General features: G+C 40.8%; 1 protein-coding gene across 1 annotated transcript in view; it reads left to right on the forward strand.

The window, feature by feature from the left end:
• Positions 1-5,196: 5,196 nt before the first annotated feature.
• Positions 5,197-20,504, forward strand: part of MCTP2 (multiple C2 and transmembrane domain containing 2) — a 124,699-nt gene continuing 109,391 nt past the window's right edge. The window contains exon 1 of the mRNA XM_087744311.1: positions 5,197-5,337. The gene's annotated coding sequence lies outside the window, so the exon portion shown is untranslated. The remainder of the gene's footprint in view (positions 5,338-20,504) is intronic.

Here is a 20,504-nt window from a genome sequence, read left to right on the forward strand (position 1 = left end):
GCTCACATACCTGGAGAGCAAGCACACCCTTGGTCCTGCTCCAAATTCTGGCTGTAAACCTAGTGGTCACCTGGAAAATGAGCTGTGTCTTAGAGACTCTTAATTCTCTGTGTTGGGGTCATCAGGAATCCTGGGACCCAATTGTCCAACTTTGGAATGAGAAATAAAATACACTTAACTCTTGCATGAGATTTCACCTTGGGTTTTTGAAAAGCCTTTATCAGTTGCATACCTGAGGGTTTGTGCCCTAGGCTAACAAATGTCAAAAGCAATCTATTAAGCAAAATTCTGTAAACAGGTCAGTAAAGTTGGTAGCAAATAGGTGGATGCAAACAGAATTGCTCAGAATTATAAGGGGATCTTCAAAGCTTCTGGTGGTGTTTCTGGTGAACACCACCTTCCTGTAGGTGAGATAAGAGACATGAGGAGGAAACACTCATATGCTTTTTATTTGATTGAGTTCCAAAGACTAGTGTTACTAGATTACACTATCTACGAGGTCAGAAGGAAGGGTGTTTTAACATACATGGAAGGGCTGTTTTCTTCTGTGATTTGATCCCTTGTGCCTCTGTACCCTCAAGCCTCTTCCTCATAACCCTGAAGATGTGCTGCTGGAAACAGGCTATGCAAAGGGGTGGGCTGGATACTAATGCTTCACTTGCTGCATCTCTGGAGGGTTGCAGCTGAACCTGTGATTAGGAATGCAGCTAAAAGCAATATCTTAAGCAGCCGCACATTGATCTACATTGGCCAGGTTTTGATAAAGGCAGGTGAGGTCATTTTTTCTCTCAGCAGCCAGACTACAGGGGGAAAAAAAAATCAGGGCAAAGGAGAAAAGCTGCATTTTTTCTTTGCTGAGAAGAGAGCTTTTCTTTCCCTTACGAGAAAATGAGACAGTCACACAAAAGATGAGTAGGACTTGATAATGCCAACTGTGGTTGTCAATTACATATTTTTCTCTTTTCTTCCCTCAAAGGAATTGATAAGAATTGATGAGAAGCTCAACATGACCCAGCAATGTGCATTTGCAGCCCAGAAAGCCAACCATATCCTGGGCTACATCCAAAGAAGTGTGACCAGCAGGTCGAGGAAGGTGATTCTACCTTTCTACTCTGCTCTCATCAGACCCCACCTGGAGTACTGTGTTCAGCTCTGGGGCCCCCAACATAAGAAGGACATGGACCTGTTGGAGCAAGTCCAGAGGAGTGCCATGAAGATGATCAGAGGGCTGGAAGACCTCTCCTATGAGGACAGGCTGAGAGAGTTGAGGTTGTTCAACCTGGAAAAGAGAAGGCTCGGGGGAGACCTTATAGCAGCCTTCCAGTATCTGAAGGGGGTCTACAAGAAAGCTGGAGAGGGACTTTTTACAAGGGCAGGTAGTGATAGGACAAGGGGTAATGGCTTTAAACTGAAAGAGGGTAGATTTAGATTAGATATAAGGAAGAAATTCTTCACCCTGAGGGTGGTGAGGCACTGGAACAGGTTGCCTAGAGAAGTTGTGGATGCCCCATCCCTGGAAATGTTCAAGACCAGGTTGGATGGGGCTTTGAGCAACCTGGTCTAGTGGAAGGTGTCCTTGCCCATGGCAGAGGGGTTGGAACTAGATTATCTTTAAGGTGCCTTCCAACCCAAACCATTCTATGATTCTATGTTAATGTCGTCCTTAATAAAATCTAGAAGAAAAACATTTGTGTGCATGAAGGGCAGGTGCACAGTGGCTCCTTGTGAGTATTCCTGGAAAGGAATCTTGTTTAGGTATACACACTTAAATTTATCCTGTTGAAATGTTTTTGTTTGCTGTGGTTTTAGCTGTGCATTTGGTTTTTGGTGGCATGTTTTACAGTGGGACTTAATTAGTGTTTATCTCTAAGTCCTATACTTAATGAGTTAACGTTATAATAATGAATATCTTGGCTCTTGATGGCTTCAGAGTGCATGGAATACATTCATAAGATATCCTCACATGGGCTCCTGTCATGTTTTATGTTGATGTTTTGCCAGCTTCACTGGCAAACTGGTGATGTTTCCAAAGTGTTGTGTCCCCTCCTCTCTTCCCCTCATCCCGCCAGTGATGTAAAGTTATTCCCCAGAGGATCTGCCCAGTATTCTCCTCCCTTTCCTTACTTGGTCATCAGTGAAGTAGCGAAGAGCTTTGACGTTCAGCATGCTGTGGTCTCAGATAGCATCCCACCACTGTCCTTGTAGCAACTCTCACCAAATTTGGGCTGATTTCTCCCATTGCTTCCCTTTCATTCATGCGGTGATGATTTTCTTTGCAACTCCACTTTAGAAAGTGTGAGGCATACTCAATTCTGAAAAAAGTCAGCACACAGCAGGGAAAGTTTAGTTTAGAAAGCTGAGAAATCTTTCTAGTAAGCCATCAAATTGGAGGTTTGACCATATCAGGTAATATCTCTCAATTTTATAGGGTTTTTTTTCAGATGTACTATACCCATATAGTGTAAAAAACTGTCTATAAGAATTGTTAAAGGCTATTTTTTTAATAAATAAAATAAGCACTAGCTTTTGTTAAAAATATGAGCTAACACGAATGCTAGTCAATAGGCGTATTGTTTCAAGTATAAGACAAAGATGGGACAAGTTCTCAATAGTTCTGATTTCTTGTCTATTTGCTATAATTAGGTGTTCTAGGAAAAAAGTTTTAGATTATTATGAATATATCAAATAGAGGAAAGTGAACCATGAATAGATCAAATAAGGAAAGCACCTATAGGGACTGAAGAGTAGTAATGAGTCACCACATCCACTGGCCTTCACAGGAACTAGAAACCAGATGCGACTTCTCATTCTGAATGTCTCTTTGCAGTGGCAAAGCAGTGAACAAGCAAAACCAATGCTGTTATAGAACAAGTTTTTTTTCAGCTCTATCTGCACCTCCTTAATAATCTTTTTACTCTAGTCCAATCATTCTACTATTTTCCCAACATGGCACACAGTGAACATGTACTGGTTTCCCACCTGTTGCATAGGCAGTGTTGAAAGACAGATATAAGCAGTGACATGGTCCTGATGGGATAAAACACAAAGGCCACGCATAGTCCTGGTAACCGGCGTGTTCCAAGGCAGCTGCAGCAGTTATCACCAAAGACACCTTAATATTTACTAAGAACTTAATACAGTTACATGCTGTCCAAGAGAAGAAAATGTCTCAAGCTAATCTTTTTAAGAGTCCATATTTGGGTAGTCTTATAATAGTTAATCGATTTATCTTTGTATTGCCACTAACTCAGGGCAAGCTCTTTTCATTTTGGTTGATACTGGGTACAAGAATTCAATTTTTGTATCTCGGTCTTCTTCCTGTTGCATCCAAGGAGCACTGTTACATTTTATTTTGGCAGAGGCACACAAGCTGCTTTTTTTTTTGCTACTCCAAAAATCAGCAGCCGCCTTTATTAGATTGCCCTTGGGTGTGTCTACAGTTTTTTCTCTCTTGCCGGTAGTCTCTGACAAAACATGTACCGAACTATTTTTGATACACATTTTGTGGAATCACAGAACTAACAGAAAAGTATTTTAAAGACTATATTGTTGTTGTTGCTCCAAACCTACCTAATTATCTGAATCTGATACCTTTCTTGGTTTAGATGAAAGGATGACAAAAATATTAGTGGCACAGGTTCTCTTTTGTCTCTGTTTTTCAGTTTAGGTGGTTGATTCGTTTTCTGTGTTCAGCCAACTTCCCCTTAAATTTTTGGTTGCGTGAGCTGAGTAAAACTGGCCTGCTCAGCATTTAGCAAAACTTTGGGAAGTTATATGTATTTTAGTAGTTGCTGCATACTTCTTGATATAATATTGACCACAGTAACTGATGTTGTCGTTGAGGCTGTGCTGGAACATTAGGATCTGGCCATTCAAGCATGAGCTTTAAGTCAGGAGGTAAAATAAAGCTTTGCCAATTTTTTTTTTTCCCCTGATCCTGTAAAATTGCTTACATGTCCAGGCAATAACCTTACTCATGTGTAGCTCCTTGCTCCTGACCGCGTTGGATCTATGTGGGACTGTGCATATGTGTGAATTTCCCTTCTCCAGATTTGGTTGAAGGAATTGGAGTAATGGCTTTTAAAATGTTTTCCCCCCGTTTTTATTCAGTGGTTACTGGAATGATTCTTTGCACTAGGACAAACCCTTACCACATGTGCATGACAATTTTTATTTTGCAATGGCGTAACATGATGGCATCACCAAGTTTCAGTAGCTGATATGAGATGAGTGTCACTACATCAGCTATGCTCTTAGGTAATGTGCAATTTCTGTTGATCAGAATGATAGCCATAGAATGTAAATAAATTCCATCACTAAGCTTTTTTTTTTTTTCTCCCCTCATTGCTCTGCACCTCATGTAGTGATACCACACTCAACGGAGGTGAAACATCACAGGCAGGATTGGCGACGTGTGATGTGCATGAGATCTCTGTGAAGGTGTGTGGTGGAGTGTGAGACCCACTGTGCTCCAGAAACAAGCTGGTGTTGAAGGGGCTGCTGGGTAGCATTTGCCTTTCCATGCCATGGCAAACTCACGAAGAAACACGTGTGGGACCTTCTTTCTGCTGCAGATATGCCAGGTAAGCAAATATCTTACCCAATCCTGCCTCAGTTTCCTTGCCTGAAACACACAGCTGTGATACTTGGCTCCCTTGTTAGGCACCAGGAGATGCAGCCAAGAAAAAGTGTTAGGAGATGCAGCCAAGAAAGTGTTACGTGGCAGTGCTGCTGTTGATTTTATTTCCCTTTGCCTGCAGTCATTCACGTAGTTTCCTTCCCGGCTCCACCCTCACCCAGGGCTCTCCAGGGGAGCGCTGCCAGCCCCCCTGCCCTCTGCCACCACCTTCCCCTCTGCCCCTGGGCCCTTGGGACAAAACCCTCGGGGTTTTGGATTTGGTCGGGGAATGCTTTGGGCCAAACAGTGTGGGGAAGGGTAAAGGTCTGGGAGGGGATGCTTCTGGGGATGCTCCGAGGGAAACGGCCCGTGGCGGGAGGGATGCGCCGAGGTGGGATGCCCCGGGGAAATGATGCGGAGGGGATGCTGCCGAGGGGGTGCTGGTGGGGGTGGGTTGCGGTACGCCCAGGAGATTCCGGGCTGCGGTGGAGGCGGGCGGGAAGCGCGCAGGGAGGCGCCGGCGGCGGCACCGCCCCGGGAGGCGGGCGGGGGTGGCGACGGTGACAGAGACGGCGACACCAGCAGCGACAGCGACACGTGCCCGCCCCGGGACCGGCCGCCTTCGCTGAGCGAGTCCGGCAGCGGCGCGGCGGGCCGGGGCGGAGATGGGCGGCTGCGGGATCTCCGCCGGCTCTGCCCGGGCTCTGCCCGGCCGTCAGGTAACCGGGCGGCCCCTCCCCGGGCCGGCATCCCCTCCTCGCTCCCGGGGGCTGCAGCTGTGCTGGCTCTTTCCTATTCCCGTCTGCTGCGGTACTTAGCACGTCCTGTCGTGTTGCTTTAAATACAGAGTGAATTAACTTTAAAAGAAAAATCTCAGCTGGTGGTAGGAGCGAGGGGATTCTGTGGGTTTTTTTCTAGACACTTGGTGGATTTTGCCTGTTTTGTGCCAGCCGAATTGCTACCGTTGTTCTTACTTTCCCAGGTATCCGAGAGAACTAACTTTGTAGCGGGAGGCTGGCGGTTACTCCGTGCTTTGCTTTGCTGGGTGTTGCTTTGGTGAAGCTGCACGAGATACTTGGACCTTGTGTGAATTTTTTCGTTTTTTGTTTATGTGAGAAAATCCTGCTGGTGAAATCCTCTCCTTTACCAGCCAACTTTCGCTGAACTGATTCATCCCTATGTGTACTTGCTTACTGAAATTGAGTTGTTGGTTATTGACTTTAGTTAAAGAAACAAGCTGCTTAATATTAATGAAACAATCCCTAAAATAAAAACAAACAAATAGCACAGAAAAACATTCACACAAGTACATCAACGTAGCAAAGTTGCTTTAAGGGTACTTTTGAGGGAAATTTAAGATGTAAGGTATAGCTCTTTAAAAAAATAATCTGTTCATGTGCTTGCAATGAAAAATGCTGTAATTTTTCAGTGATGTTAGCATAGCACAACTATGGCAACTGGCAAGAAACCAGTTGGTGCCCTTAGTTTTATGGCAGTCAGTTGCTCAAAGCACACTGGAAGCTGAATTACTACTAAGTGACATTAAGAAAATAGAAATTCTCACCTGGATGTTTTTGTATTAATTTCCATGATTAAGCTGTAGAGTTTTTCCTGTATTTTACAGTGATTTTGATTCATTCTCAGAAGATGATGCTGTTGAGTGGGTAGATTCAGCTGTCAGGATGAATGGGTGTATTTGAGTAATAATCTTATTTGTTTGATTTCTTGCTGCTGTTCAATACCATCATAAAATAGCTTATCATAAAGCAAACAACTTTCATATGATGTAGTCTGAAGACGGATTCAGTATGCGTAGTTTCACTTTGCAGTAGCTGTGGGAAGACCAATTTGAAGAAAACAGTGCAGAGAGGAAATTTTCATTTTATTTCTTAAAAATTTTTGGTACTTTTCATTTTTTTTTCATAGGGATGATAAATTTTATGCTGTTAAGAACTGTTTGACTTTGATTATATTAAAGAAGCTATAGAATAGGTTGTAGATGTGTGTATTTAAGGTGTCGATTAAGAAACAAGGGCACAAGGAGGTGCACTGCTGTCATTGACAGTCGGTAGAAGGTGGGTGTCTAAACAGCACATGGGTTCCTGTAACCATCCCGTCTTTGGCCAGTGCATAAGACCGTAACAGAGGGCTAGAAGCACTGCTTATCATGTCGTTCAAGGTAATTAGTACCATAACTGGCTCAACTTCACTGCAAGTTTTTTTCCCAGTGGCTTTTGCATTTAGTAATATAAGCAGCTGCTTTCCGACTAACTGCAGTGATGAAATTCCTCTTACTTGAACAGATAATTATTCAAAAAATGTACCTGCTCAGGCAAGAAATGCTTCTGAGGAGAACAGTGGTTGTGCTTTGAATGCTGAAGTTCACTGGGATTTGGGGCTGCCTGTGATGAAGCTGGGGTCAGGCCGTGTGTGTGGCCGGGGTGGGCTCGGGACAGGGGATAAACCTCACCCCAGAAGCTCTCAGCTTCTCTGGCTGAGATTTCCAGGCAATAACAAGTGTCGTCTTCTGCTGCTTTAGTCTGCATTGTGCTGATTTCCCCATCTCATCTCTAAAACTAATTTCTTATTGATAGCTGAAGGTTGCCATGAGGCCTCCACCAGCAGCTGTGAAATTCATGCAGGACACATGTAACAGCTTGCGCTGTCATTTTGTTATGAGAATCTCGGGTTTTATCAATTTTGGTCACTCACTTCTATACCATGAACTAATTTTAGTATGGGGCTTTGAATTTCAGTCTCCCAAGGTACAAAGACATGGGGTCTCTCTTAGCATCTCCGTGCTGGCTGGGGTCCCTCTGCCCAGGCAGCAGCCTGCTGGCGTGGGAGAGAGGGAAGCACTACCTTAGAAGACGAGAGCAAAGCATGCTAAATATGCTCTGCATTTCCTCCGCCCCATTTCCATCCTTCAGTGGAAAATTGCTCCCGATTTCCTTAGATTTGGAGGATTTACATTGGCACTCTTCCCACATTCCCATTTTACTTCCAGTTTTATTTATTAGATAACACACTTGCATAGAAGCTTGTTTATAAGCAAAAGGAACATTTTTCTTCAATCTGTTCCTACCAAAGTTAAGCAGTTAAATGTTCCCTGGGTCCCAGGGGGCTGTTTCTCAAGACTAAATTGGTCTTTGCAAGATCATGAGGCTGTCAGAAGCACGAGCGCTTCAAACTCTGATTTCAAATTGACTATCAGCATAACAGCTGTACCTCAGTACACCTCTATTTTCTAAGCTGCTGATGCTATAAAATCAAATTACAGAAGCAGAGGGGATATTCATATTTAGACAATTTATGTGTCTCAATATCAAGGCTTTCTTTCTGTATTCCATGTAAGGATTAACTCCCCATTGCCTTCTGTGTGCAGGTCCTAATGAAGACAGAGAACAATAAGAGAAACTGGGCGAAGTGTCCCGTGTTTGATCAAATGATTGATCCACCTTATTATATGCTTGGTAATTTCTTGCTTGAAGAAATTAGTTTGGGTGTAGCTACAGGTTTACCAGCATTGCCACGGAGTAGGGCGATTGCTGTGTGGGCAGGCAGTTTTGGTGCAATTTAGGGATCAGTAATAAGGAAGTCTGGTTGATGGAGACTTTGTTTCTGTTAGATGTGCTCCATCTTCCCTGGATTTTGGGTATCATGTGAGTAGTGAGGCACTATGGATGTGTAGTCTGTCTGTCCTACCCTGAGGATGCCACCTCCTAAAGCAAACTTGGCTTTTGCCACCCTCATTGCAGCATGCTTTGCTGTGCTGGGGTAAATATCTGCACAAGTATAACTTTATTCTCACTAATTCATCATGTAGCTGCTCTGCACTGATATAAAGGAGGGTCTTGCTATAATTTCTAGAAGTATTTAGGAATTACTAGTTCTCTTATTTAACAAAAAATGCAGTCCTTTAAAAAAAGCTGCACAACCAATCATAGGTGGTTTTAAAACCCCTTAACCTATTCTTTCAACTTAAAAAATATTTGGTTAGTTACACCTAATCATAAGACTCTGGAAAATAAGATGTTAATTAACTTTTCTTGAAACATTCCTAGAATGGTTTTGGTCTTTGATTGTTTTGCACTACATTATAAATTCAGACAAATCAATTATCTCAGGAAAAAAAAAAAAAAGAAAAGTGTTTGTATGCCTGTTGTGTGTGCCACTTAAGATATTTGGATGGTATAACTTTAACCAGGATCCTTGAATGATATGTGCTTTTCAGTTAAGAGAGATCATTAGAGATGATAACGCAGAAGTGGGCAAAATCTGAGTGATATGGAGTAAACAGAGACCACTTACTCATAATTTCATATAACACAAAATTTTAAAGAGGTGAGAATAAATGAGCAAAATTCAATGATTTTTTTTTTTTTTTCCCCTGAGGTACTGTTCAATAAAAGGCAATATTGTTTCATACAAGCATAATTTATCTATGGAACTCATTACCAAAGGATGTTCCTGTTGCTTAAGATATAAATGAATTTTAAAAGTTGTTAGGCGAATTAATAGAGAAAAAGTATGCTAGGACTGGTAATCACAAAGATGCAGATACAATTTCTAGCTGCAGTAGCCCCTAAATCATGGATTCCTGGAAACCAGGAGATTATTTTGCAGGCAGAATCACTATATAATTTCCTGACCTTATATTCTTTCCCTGAGCGTCTGCTTTTGTTCAGAGTTAAAGGCAGCTTATTGGGCTAAATCGATATTTAGAGGGATGCAGTCCTCTAACATGCTCTATGTGATGAAAATTCCAATGGGTTTTTCTCAGATCATTACTACTGTGTCCAAAACAGTTCCAAGCAGGTGAATGTTAGATGTAACTTCAATTTTCAGACTTGGGGGGAAAACCTGCAGTAAATAGTATACTCAATACTGCGTTTCCTTAAGTTTTAAGTAACTGGCTATTCGTAACCATCTATTAAGAATGCAGATTGATCTGACATTTTGCAAGGCTACACTACTGCTGCAAAGCTTCATTGTTTTATCACTCATAAAATAATTGGGTTATTGTGTGAAAATCTGGAGGATGTTATGATTTTGGCTTTGGTATCTAATTTCTTAAATGTATACTGCTTTTTTTTTTTTTTTGAAGGAGGCTTATTTTTTTGTTATCTTCACATAAGCAATCTGCTGACCTTTAGGCATTTTATTTTCTAACTTTTCTTTTTGATGCTTACACCGCCTTTTGTTAAACCCTGCGTCAGGGCTGGTGGTGACAAATTGTGTGTGTCCGCACTTTTCCGTTGACTTCAGCTGCTGCTTGTCTAAGGAAAACAGGCCCTTGAGCTGGAAGTCTTCAGGGCTGCTCATGGAATTAGAGCTGGAACATTTTCAGTTTGGTCACCAAGGTGTCTAGCCTTCCCTGCCACCAGAGAGGACCCTTGTGTGGGTAGTTAGGATGCATAGTGTGACCACCATTGGTCTTTCAGGAGAGCATCTTGGTAACGCTTTCTGGTGGTCCCTAATTAAAACTAGTTAGCTTAATTGTTGTTTCTGGTTTCTTGGTTAGTGTATAGTGAGAGTTGGAGCTAAATGGCCCGGAGGATGACTTTTCTGCCTGCCGTGGTGGGTGCCTGTTTCAGATGTATTTACACAGATGCTCCTTCGCTAGCTTGTTTTCACTTTCCCACAAAAACAACTTGCTAAAATACAAGCAAAATAGTAACGTACGTTTTGCGATCTTTATTTTCTTTTGTTGGCCTTTTGGAATGAGGAAAAACAAAAGGGTTATCTTATTCATATCCTTCCTTTCTGGGAAGTACTTGTACCCTTGACAATTCTTCCTGTTGCCCACTCCTAAGAACTACATTTGTAGTCTGCAACGTAAATTCTGCTTTACTGGAAACTTTAGGTTTGGGCAGACTTCATTGTTTTGGAAATTCTTGGAATTGTATAGCTTTGCTGCCTTAAGATCAGAGATAAGAGCTGATTTGGAAATAAGATTTCCAACTAACTCCGTGTAACACTATAAATCAAGACACCGAAGCAGCTCTGTTGTCTTTTCAGGATTTATGAGTATTTGCTTTCATTCCTCTTTGCTCCTAAATACATAAGACTTACTCTAGAAGTAAGTTTTCGCCAGGAGAGGGTATATAATCTTTCTTGTTTGATAATCTCATAATGGAGATGAATGGAAATGAGATGGCCATAGTAATTTATTTGAGCCGGCATTTGTCTCTATTGCCATTGATAAGGAGGTGGCAATGATCTGGAGCTGTCAGTGAGGATGGGGCAGACTCTCTTAGCTCATATTATTATGGCTGTGAAACTTTTTTTAAAAGCCCGGCTCATTTGGGTTTAAGTGGGAAGGGATTATGTAGCTCTGCTCTTTGAAATTTTATTGGATACAAGTTCCCCTTAAAGTAAAATCCTACTGAATCCAATGGTTTTGACAATTTCAAAGAAAAATATCCAAGTGAATGAAGTAATATAACTCAGCCCCTTGTTGCTGCTTCACTGGGTTTCAAGTGGAATGTTGTTTTGGTCTCTTCCCTCATGGGAAACATCTGCAAAACCAAATGGCAAATCATTAATGCTCATTCAATAGCAGGCTTTGTTCCCCGTTTCTTGTTCTTGGAAACAATTAACTGTAGAGTTTTGTTTTGTCTTGTTTTGCTTTTTGAATGCAAACATCTAATTCTAGTTATATATTCTAGTGGATTTTGTAGAAGTCCTGCTATTTGGTATTGCTTGTAGTTATTTTAGAATATACGCTCCCTACCCAAATTCAGATAGTGGTAATTGTGATAGTACCTTTGTGGTTGAGGTGTGATTTTATTTGCTTGTTTATTTTTAATTTTAAGTGGCTGAATTTTGTTCAACTAAAACTATAATTTAGGACACAAATCTCATTACAAGCTAGGGGAAGACATTTGCATTTTGAAATGCAGCCTGTTTCCTCCAGTTCGGGAAGGTTTCTGGTTCCTAACATCCACCAAACAACCTTGGATGCCTCATAGTAACATTTCACAAAAAATGTGTCTAGCCTTTGATACTAAGCAAATGAAAGCTGAAGAAGATCAAGCATTCATCTACTTTGGTGCGAAAGTTGTTTGAACCAGAAAACCTCCTATTTAGCTGACTGCAAGCAGCTTGTGTTTCAGGACACTTGCCAAAGTAGTGTCTCTTGCCCATATCTGCTAGACACAGGTACCTGGAATGTGGTTAGCTCTTAAATCCATTAAAAACATTACTACATCTTGAAAGATTTTTATTGACACCTGTTGCAAAAGTTTTGGTTTTGAGCTCTATGTAGTTTTAATCCATGAACAAAACCAGGAGATTGTATAATTACGATAGCTGAATTAAAATGCCTTTTAGTTTAGTATTCACCAGAACCAAATATCCATGATTAATAAACTCTGCATTTTGTTTGTTAATTATGGGCTAAGTGGTTATAATTTATGCACTTAACATTTAGTTTGTGAATATGTGAATGGGGCGTGATAATGACAAGTGTAGTGGTCAGTTTGATCTGTTCTAAACTATCCTGCCTGGAGCTATGTATGCGTGAAAGGAGAATTAAAACCAAAAAAACCCACTGTGGTAACAGTGTACACATGAGCAGCCATTGCGGTTGGGCAGCATGAGCAAGGAGCTGTAGATATGCTTAATGGAAGGTATTTAAAGTTTAGCAAGCTTTACCCCACCCTACCTATGGCAAATTTACCCTGGATGAATCAGGACTGAAGTGTTTTTTAAGGACTGTGTAATGTGTCTGCAGTTTTTCACAATAAAAGTAGTTTGATTTAGACAGATGTTAACATCTTTGTGGGTCTGCCACCTAGATGTAACATGGGTCTGCCAGGAGCTCTCTGTTTGGACCTAGGATTTGTGTTCTTCAGTCTGATGCAACTGAAATGGAATGAAATCCAGCAAACTCTGGATCTAAATGGAAAATCTCTTGAATTCTATTTAAAATACTTCTATGTTGAGCTCTGGGTGTCTCATGCCAACAGATAAGGTAATCACCCCGTCATTTGATGGTGTACAGTGGGAATGAATAATGCTTTGAAAGATGCATGCAAGTTCTGCCATGAATCACTAGTCCATAACAGTGTTCTTCAAAGCGTGAGGTGTTTCCTTCTTCCCTCTTCTCCCAAAATGCATTTAAGGGGAGGTGTGAATGAATAATGTGTTGGGCTGAAGATGCTGAAGTGAGGCAGGCATTGGGATTGAGCACTGCTGTGTGATACCCAGGTTAGCCCCGACTTTGGGACAATGGCTCCAGCAACTGGTCCTGTGCAACATGATGATGGCTATACTGGGTGAGATCGAAGGACCATGTCCCCAGGACCCAATCGCTGACAGTCACTGACAGGACATGCAGTCAGAACAGTGTAATATCAAAGAAGCCCTTACTGGGGCCCAGAGAGGACAGAATATTCTGGAAGATTCTGGGTTAGAAACAGAAAGCACTGAAGAAAATTGTCCGTGACATCAGATTAAGTGGCCAGAATGCCAGTGTAACGCCAATGAGCCTAAAAGCTGCCTGTAACTACAGTGAGGACAAAGATGTGCAAAATGAAAGCTACAAAGCAAGTTTGTCATATAAACCAAATATCTTAGAAGAGCTGGAAGTAAATTTTAAGCATCATCCTAACTCAGCAATGGCAGTACTTCTGGTTTGGGGAGCTTTTCAGATTAGATCACTTCCAAGAATGCACCAGGATTAATAAAACCAGGCTTTACTATAGAGTTGAGTTTCTCTGAACTTCTGCAGGTAAAATCCTGAACAGGTCACTTGAATATTTATCTCTGCATGGGATTGTAGAAAATTCTTATATTTTAATTTTTGACCCTTTTATTCAAACTTAAAACAGTTACTGGAATCATAGTTTGTGGTTTCCTTGATAATGATGTCAGTATTTAGGGGCTCCAACTTTAGCAAACCGAAACCCCGGTGTTAAGACTTGGGAAGTGCCAAAGTGTAATTGCCAATGAAGATGAGTTAAATTTACCGACTTTCTCTGATCTTCTCAATGGGAAAATAATGCTGTAAAAGAACCCAGAGTCAAGGTGAATATTTCTACTGCCAGGAGGCTGAAAACTCAAATGGTATATGCAAAGATAAACCTCAAAGCTGGTTCTCTTCTGTGAGAAATGACTGGCATTTAGAGACGCGTGCTGGCATACAGTTAGTCTCTATAATTGGAAAAAGAAAAGTTTAAAGGCGTTTTTAGGTTTATGCTGCCGTGTGTGTACTGAACATTTTACTGTCATGACTTCAGGGGAGCAATGTGACTGGTTTTAGTTGCAAACATTGGCTTCTTCATATTTAAAGTACTAAGTTATTGTCCAGGATGAAATTTATTCACCAAAATCACAGCTATGAATAAGGAGGATGAAGCTCCTTTAGTTCAGGAGAAAGGTGTATTGATGCATTTGCTTGCTTTTCCGTGTATAACAGAATCTTGAAGTTTTACCCAGACGTCTGGCTTAAGCAAGAGAAGTTTTCTTGGCATTGGTGACTACTTTGTATGTATCTCTTTTCTACATTTTTTGTTATCAGACTAGGTGTTGTGCTGCTTAACTTTATGAAGTTAGCCATATAACTTATGGCTTATTCTTATTATCTAAACTACTGTCATCTGTAAAAGCGTAGCTTATTGCTGATTATTAAAATTTCTCATAAAATTGTCTTCCCCCCCGCTTTCTGTAGCAGGTATACCATACCCTTATTGTCATTTAGCCAATACAAAACCATGGTTTTTGAAGATCTTTATTTTCAGGAGTTGTTCCCTAGTAATTATCTGCTCCTGCTTCAGTATTTTCCTGAGTGTCGTATCTCAGGATCCTTTGTAACTGAATTTTGGAGTAGCTGAGGATCCATGGAGCCCACTAAAATGTTTGTGTATTTTGAAAAAAATCATGTGGGGGAGCTTTGTGCTTGTAACATGGGTATAAGTATGCAATAGTTCTGTATACTCACAGTTGATTTCTTGGAGATTTAAGAGATACTGTGTGTCTTCCAGCAATACTTCATAGAAAAACACACCAGTGACAAGGAGGGGCTTTTGTTTCCCCCCAAATAAACACTTGTTATAGCCTGGAGGTCAGACACAAATTCATTGTGGCTATGACTAAGTGCCTTCTGAGGCTGAGGATCTGATGACTGCTTTGAATGCTGAATATTTGTTTTATTCTTCATTTAAACTCCCCTGTGCTTCTCCTAGGCTCTCCATTTCCTTTGTGTTTGTGGTCTCTGTCCATCGTCAGTCTCTGTGCTGTTAACTAGGCACAAGTTAGTTGTACTGATGACTGTGCGATATTGCAGGAGATGGTACCAAAACCCTCAAACATTTGGCTTCACTAAGAGCTTCCTAAGGGCTTTATTTGTATGTGGGTTTTCCAGTCTCCCTTTCAGCTTTCTCAGCGGCAATGCACTACACCAGATACCTAAGTGCAGTGATTTTTTTGTAAGGAGACTTGTGGTTCTTGCAGAAAATGAGGGCTATTACTGGTGCAATTTCCTCATTCAGTGATATGTTACAACACACCAACCTCTCTGTTTTCTTTAGGGGCAGTTACCTTCAGCCCTCCTGCCTTTGTGAATTAAGAGACTGTAAAAACACTGGGTCACTTTATCTACAGATATACCCAAACCATGTGGAGATGTTAAATGTGAAAGGACACTTAATCACGCAGGTCAATACAGATTCAAAGTAATCTCAACTCTCCTGTGTACTCAACTTTCACCGTGAGCTCTGGCCCTGGCATGTGCCACGTTGCTGTTGGGAAGAGGAACATGCTGTAGTAAGGAAGAAAAGAGGGCAAACTGTAACAGCCTGCTTAGCACAGGCTTTTGTCCTGTTCAAGTTAGTATCAGGCCATTTCTACACATCAAAAGTGTTCTGTTTAGGCCACTTTGGTAAACTGTTGTTAAATAAAGAGTCATGCAGAGCTTTTAATAGATCTTTCCTCTATAGTCACTGAGTTTTAATAAGTAGTGTGACAGTAATAGTAGTTATTTAGGGAGCAGTGCTAGCACATGCACAAGTAATTTGCATATAAACATAAACTTCTTTTATTTAAATATGTGACTTAAGTGCTAGTAAAAGGCACTGCCTGATTTGGCCTCCAATGGAAATGAGCCTCCAACTTCCTTCCTAGGTTTGTTTTCCCTGAGAGCTATGAAAAGGGATGATCTATTTCTGTGCACCTCTTGTTATAAAAATATACCTTTTGTTATGAGAGAGATGAACAAGGGCTTGAAGGAGAGAGTGAGGAGGAAGGAGGCTGCAGGGCTGGATTCCCACCAGAGCTCGTCTGGATGGGCATCAGCTCCTTCAACACGTGGGTCTCTGCCTTTCTCCTGATCTTGTGTTGCTCTTCATGTGAGCCCTGAAAAACACCTCCTTTTTCTATTTATTTTAGAGCTCTCCTTATCTCACTCTTACTCTGATTGTACCTGAATCTGTCTTTCTCCTTGCTGCTCATCAGCTTTCCCTCTTTCCTGGCTCCTGGAGGTGTCCTGCTGTAGGTACCACCTTTCCCAGGGATCACCCAATGTGATTGGGATCAATAAGGGAAATTATAAAACAGATGTATTCAATGGTGAAGAAATATCCCTATTGCTGGCATGATCTCAGCACATGCACAGTGCCTTCCATGGGTAGGATTTGTCATGCCAGGATCTTTCTTGGTATCTGGTTTGACGTGCACATCATTTCCTGCAGTACAGGGCTGTAGAAAGCAGATCTTCATGCATAGGTGTCCCCGGAGCGATCTGGTGCTTGGCAGGTGTGATTTGCGCTGTAAAGATCATATTTGATTGTACCAGCTTGGTACAGTCCCATGAATTAAATTGAAAAGATTGAAGGGGCCTTCTGGCTTGCACAGGTACAATTACAAGCTACAATATTTTGAAGGAAGCTGAAAGAGTGGAAGGAACTTGTGAAATATTTTTGCAAAAATACACCCAAACACTTCCTCCTTCATTTCCCCCATACATACTCATCATTTTTCTTCTGTTTTAGAATAGACAGAAACAAACCAAAAGCAATACACTTATAAGCTGGAGGCAGGTGCAGGTTTTTTTTTCAGTAACTTTCACTATCAGATGCTATTTTAAGATGCTTGTAGCAGCCAGTCGTTCTGTTACTTCTCATAGTTACTGTCTGCTCATAAATGTTGAGAAAAAAAGCTCTCCAGATTGTGCAAAAGAGTCTCTAAGGAGTTAGAGCATCCCTGTTCCTCTCGTGTGATACGTGGAGGAAGATGTGTGCTCATTTCACATGTTTGTGAAAGATGGAGCTCATTACATTTGAGCCAATTAAAAAACAAAAAGCAAAGCATGGGATCTAAAAGACCAGACCCTAAATCCCCAGAGACCTGTAAACCTCCTCCCTCCAAAACAAAAAACCCAAAACCTAAAAAAAATTCTTACTTAAGATGCCTGTATTACCTCCATATAATAAAAATGTTTTTCTTAAGCTTTGTATTTACCCTAGATAGTATTTGTGATCTTCTGCAAAGCCTGTAGATTTCTTTCAGCTTACATTAAGAAAACAAGGCTGGTTTCTTTTGGTCATCTTATTTCTATTCAAGCATTGAAGCATATAAAATTGTCTTTTATGAAGCACTTGTACTAATTTGGTTGACAGGAACAGATCAAGTTTTTATTTTATTTTATATTTAAGTTAATAGAAAAGCAGGATCTGTATCAACAGACTGGCATCATTTGAAGGCCTACTGGGAAGCTTAAGCTCAAATGCAATGGCAAAATTTGGAAGCTGGCCAAGACATGACCCTGCTTTTGCAGCAAGTTGCCTATGCAATGGAGACGTTAGCTACACTTCAGCAATGCGCTCCCTTTGATGCTTGTTAGTACTAAAAATAATTCTAACGCTGATTTCCCCAGGGTAATTAGCCTGTGCAGAATCAGATTGAGATTAGACTTTTTCTGGTGCCTTATCAAATTTAAGTTCAGGTATTTACCATATGCTGTAAGACACAGCTGCAGGAAGAAAAGGCTGTCTCAGATTCTCAATATCGTGATGTATGTATCTAATTCAGTGTCCCTTGTTAGCTTCTGTGATCATACCCAGAGAGGAATGGTCTCGGGCCTTTCATTTTGGACTTTTTTTTTTTCTGCAAAGGAAGTGCAATGCTTAAAGGTGCTGATAATCCAAGGGACATCCTGCCCCTGGTAAGGTATTCCCTTTTCTTTTAAATGTTTTAAATATCATATATGAGTGTAACTGGTGCTGGGTTTGTAATGCTCCATGAGAAACTGCTAACTCTCAATAAAGTGTTACTTTATTTGGATGATATTCTCTTATCTCCGTGGCCGTTGATGCTTATCATAATGTTACTGCATTTCCAGATAAGGTACTGAAATAAGCCATTGCAAAGAAGGAAGAGTAGGTTTCTTTTTCTAAAGTAATTCTACTCTTAGTAATGATTCATATTTGACTGTGTTCTAGACACAGTGGTAAGAAAATCGTGGAGTACTTAGTATGATCTGTTATAGAAATAGCTACCCAGCACATAGTTGTTGTTTAACCAGCTGAGAGCTATTTTCCTGATATTTTCCTTTTTCTCCCAGGAAGGAATGGTTTAATTTATGGCTTCTAGGGCCAGAGGGTGGAATTTATAGCACAAAGCTAAAAGAAGGGTGTGAAAAGAGGATCCCAGTACCTTTCCCCCCTACTCCCTTGTCTCTTTCTAGATGTCAGCTTCATTTCTCAGCACACTGATTTCAAAAATTATAAATCTAAAGGGGTAATACTCTTATTATAACTTTCAATAGCTAAATGCTACGCTGCATAGCAGAAGTGTAATTAGCTTTGCTTGTAACGTGTACAATGTCTCATGCATTAGGTTTTAAGCCAGGGAATCTGTGCCAGGCAGGCAGAGATTGGGGTGAATATCCTATGCCAGAACAGACAGAGTCAATAGAGGTTCTACAATGAAGGAGTTTCATTAATTCCTTCCAGTTTGAACCTCTGTTAAGATGCATGCAAGTGAGGAATATCTTCCTAACAGCCTCTAATGCATGTTAGTATTTTCAGCTACAATGGGTTTAAATGTTGGCTAGCATTTATTTGTAGCTGAAAACATACTGACTGAATCAGACATTACGAAGATGGATGGCATGCAAACTGGCCCAATGTTTTCATCTTAATAGGATAAGTAAATTGAGTATAACGGTTACTAGATTTATGAAAGTTATAATAGCGGTGGTGGTGTGCTTCGTTGCATTTTTATCTTCTTGCAGGCTTTGAGGACACTTCTTAAAAGCATTAGCAGGGAGCATTGTGCACTTCTGGGTGTGCAGGGAATGGTTACTTGGTGAAGAAAGACAACATATTCCATAATTTAAAATATGTAAATCAATTTGGTTTTGTTTGCCGGTTTAGTTATATTGGGCACTTTTATAATGTTTTCAGTGTCTTGCAGTACTTCTCACTTGTGTCTTTTCTGGCTTCCTGACAACACAGTAAGTGAAGTAGAAATGCAGAATGATTTCTCTAGGCTTTCAATGGCATTTGAAATATCTCTTATAGCCACCTGCTAGAACATCTAAAAAAATTATTTAGCTCTAAATATTATAACAATTTAAGGGAGTATGTAGCGAGTGTTATAGTGAGAGAAAGCAAAGCACATTAAAAAAATAAAAAAATCCCAAGGACCATAATCAGAAGATACTTAAGGGAGGATAAAATGCTAGAAATATTTGTTATATCAGTCAGATGGTGAGCTGTGACCAACTTTTCTGTCACTAATCCTTTCCTTCTGGCCCCTATTGCCCCCAAAAGAGGAGGAGACAGCAAAAGAAAAGGATGTAATAAAAATGACAGGTGCAATCAAAAGTGGTCTCTCTGAAGGAAGAGATTAAAGTATATGGATTTTTCTGAGCATTTGAGATTTAGCAGTGTATTAAAGAGAAGGCTCAAGAAGATAGGCTAAAAAGATAATTTTTTTTCTTATTACATAAGAACAAGGAGCTATTCAATTAAATTAAAAACAAAGAAGTGAAAATTGATAACAGGAAATGGTTCTCTTTGAAGGGTTACTGTTTGCAGATTTTTGCTACAATGTGCCATTGATGCAGGGAAAGAATAAAGAGGCCAAGCTTAGACCAAGACTTTGGCGAAGTACACTTTTCCCTGTGGTTGCTTAGGGAATATTTGGCGATACAGTTGGCACCGAACTTCTGAGGCTGTGGAAGGAAGAGGGAAAACTTCTGGCCCGTGGAGGATAAGGAGTACGTGAACAACATGTTGGTACCAAGAACACGCTTTTTACAAGCAAGGGAGAACTTCCCTCTCTTTAAAATTCTGTGTTTCTATTGATGTTGCTCAGTACGGAAAAGAAAAGCAGAGAAAAATTGATTTAGGAACAAAGAACAGTTGTGCATGTGAATACGTGCTGGTGTTATAGCTGCAGCAGGAGTGTGGGTGTAAAGGTTCAGAGGTGGAGTATGGCCAAACTCCTTGGCAGTCCAGGGGTGGGCTTGTTTCTTCTGTGGCCTCAGTTCAGGCAATATCTGGTGCTCCCTATGCAGCAAATATCACCACTGTGTTGCCCCAGTGTGGGAGCTAGAGTGGGAGCTTCTAGGTGGCAGATAGCTGGAGTCATCCCTGCTGTCTTGACCAAAACCCAGAAACTTTTTCCCCAATTTTTTTTCCTTTTTTTTTTTTCCTTCCATTGTGATTCTGCCTGGCTTGAGGACTCTGCTCATTTTGGGTGAAATGCAAGTGGGTCTCAGAGATACAGTATGGTCCCTGCACCATCCTTGCTGAATGGGCATTTCTATTCAGCAACTGAAGGAATGTAACTGGAAAAAACATTCATCTGGGGGAAAGTAACTGGAAAAACCTACAGGAACAAGTCTGCTGCTAGGAAACAAAATCTCAAAGCAAAC

Source organism: Nipponia nippon, unplaced genomic scaffold (assembly GCF_047370975.1).
Source record: "Nipponia nippon isolate SJK-2023a ecotype South Korea unplaced genomic scaffold, ASM4737097v1 scaffold_9, whole genome shotgun sequence".
NCBI lineage: Eukaryota > Metazoa > Chordata > Aves > Pelecaniformes > Threskiornithidae > Nipponia > Nipponia nippon.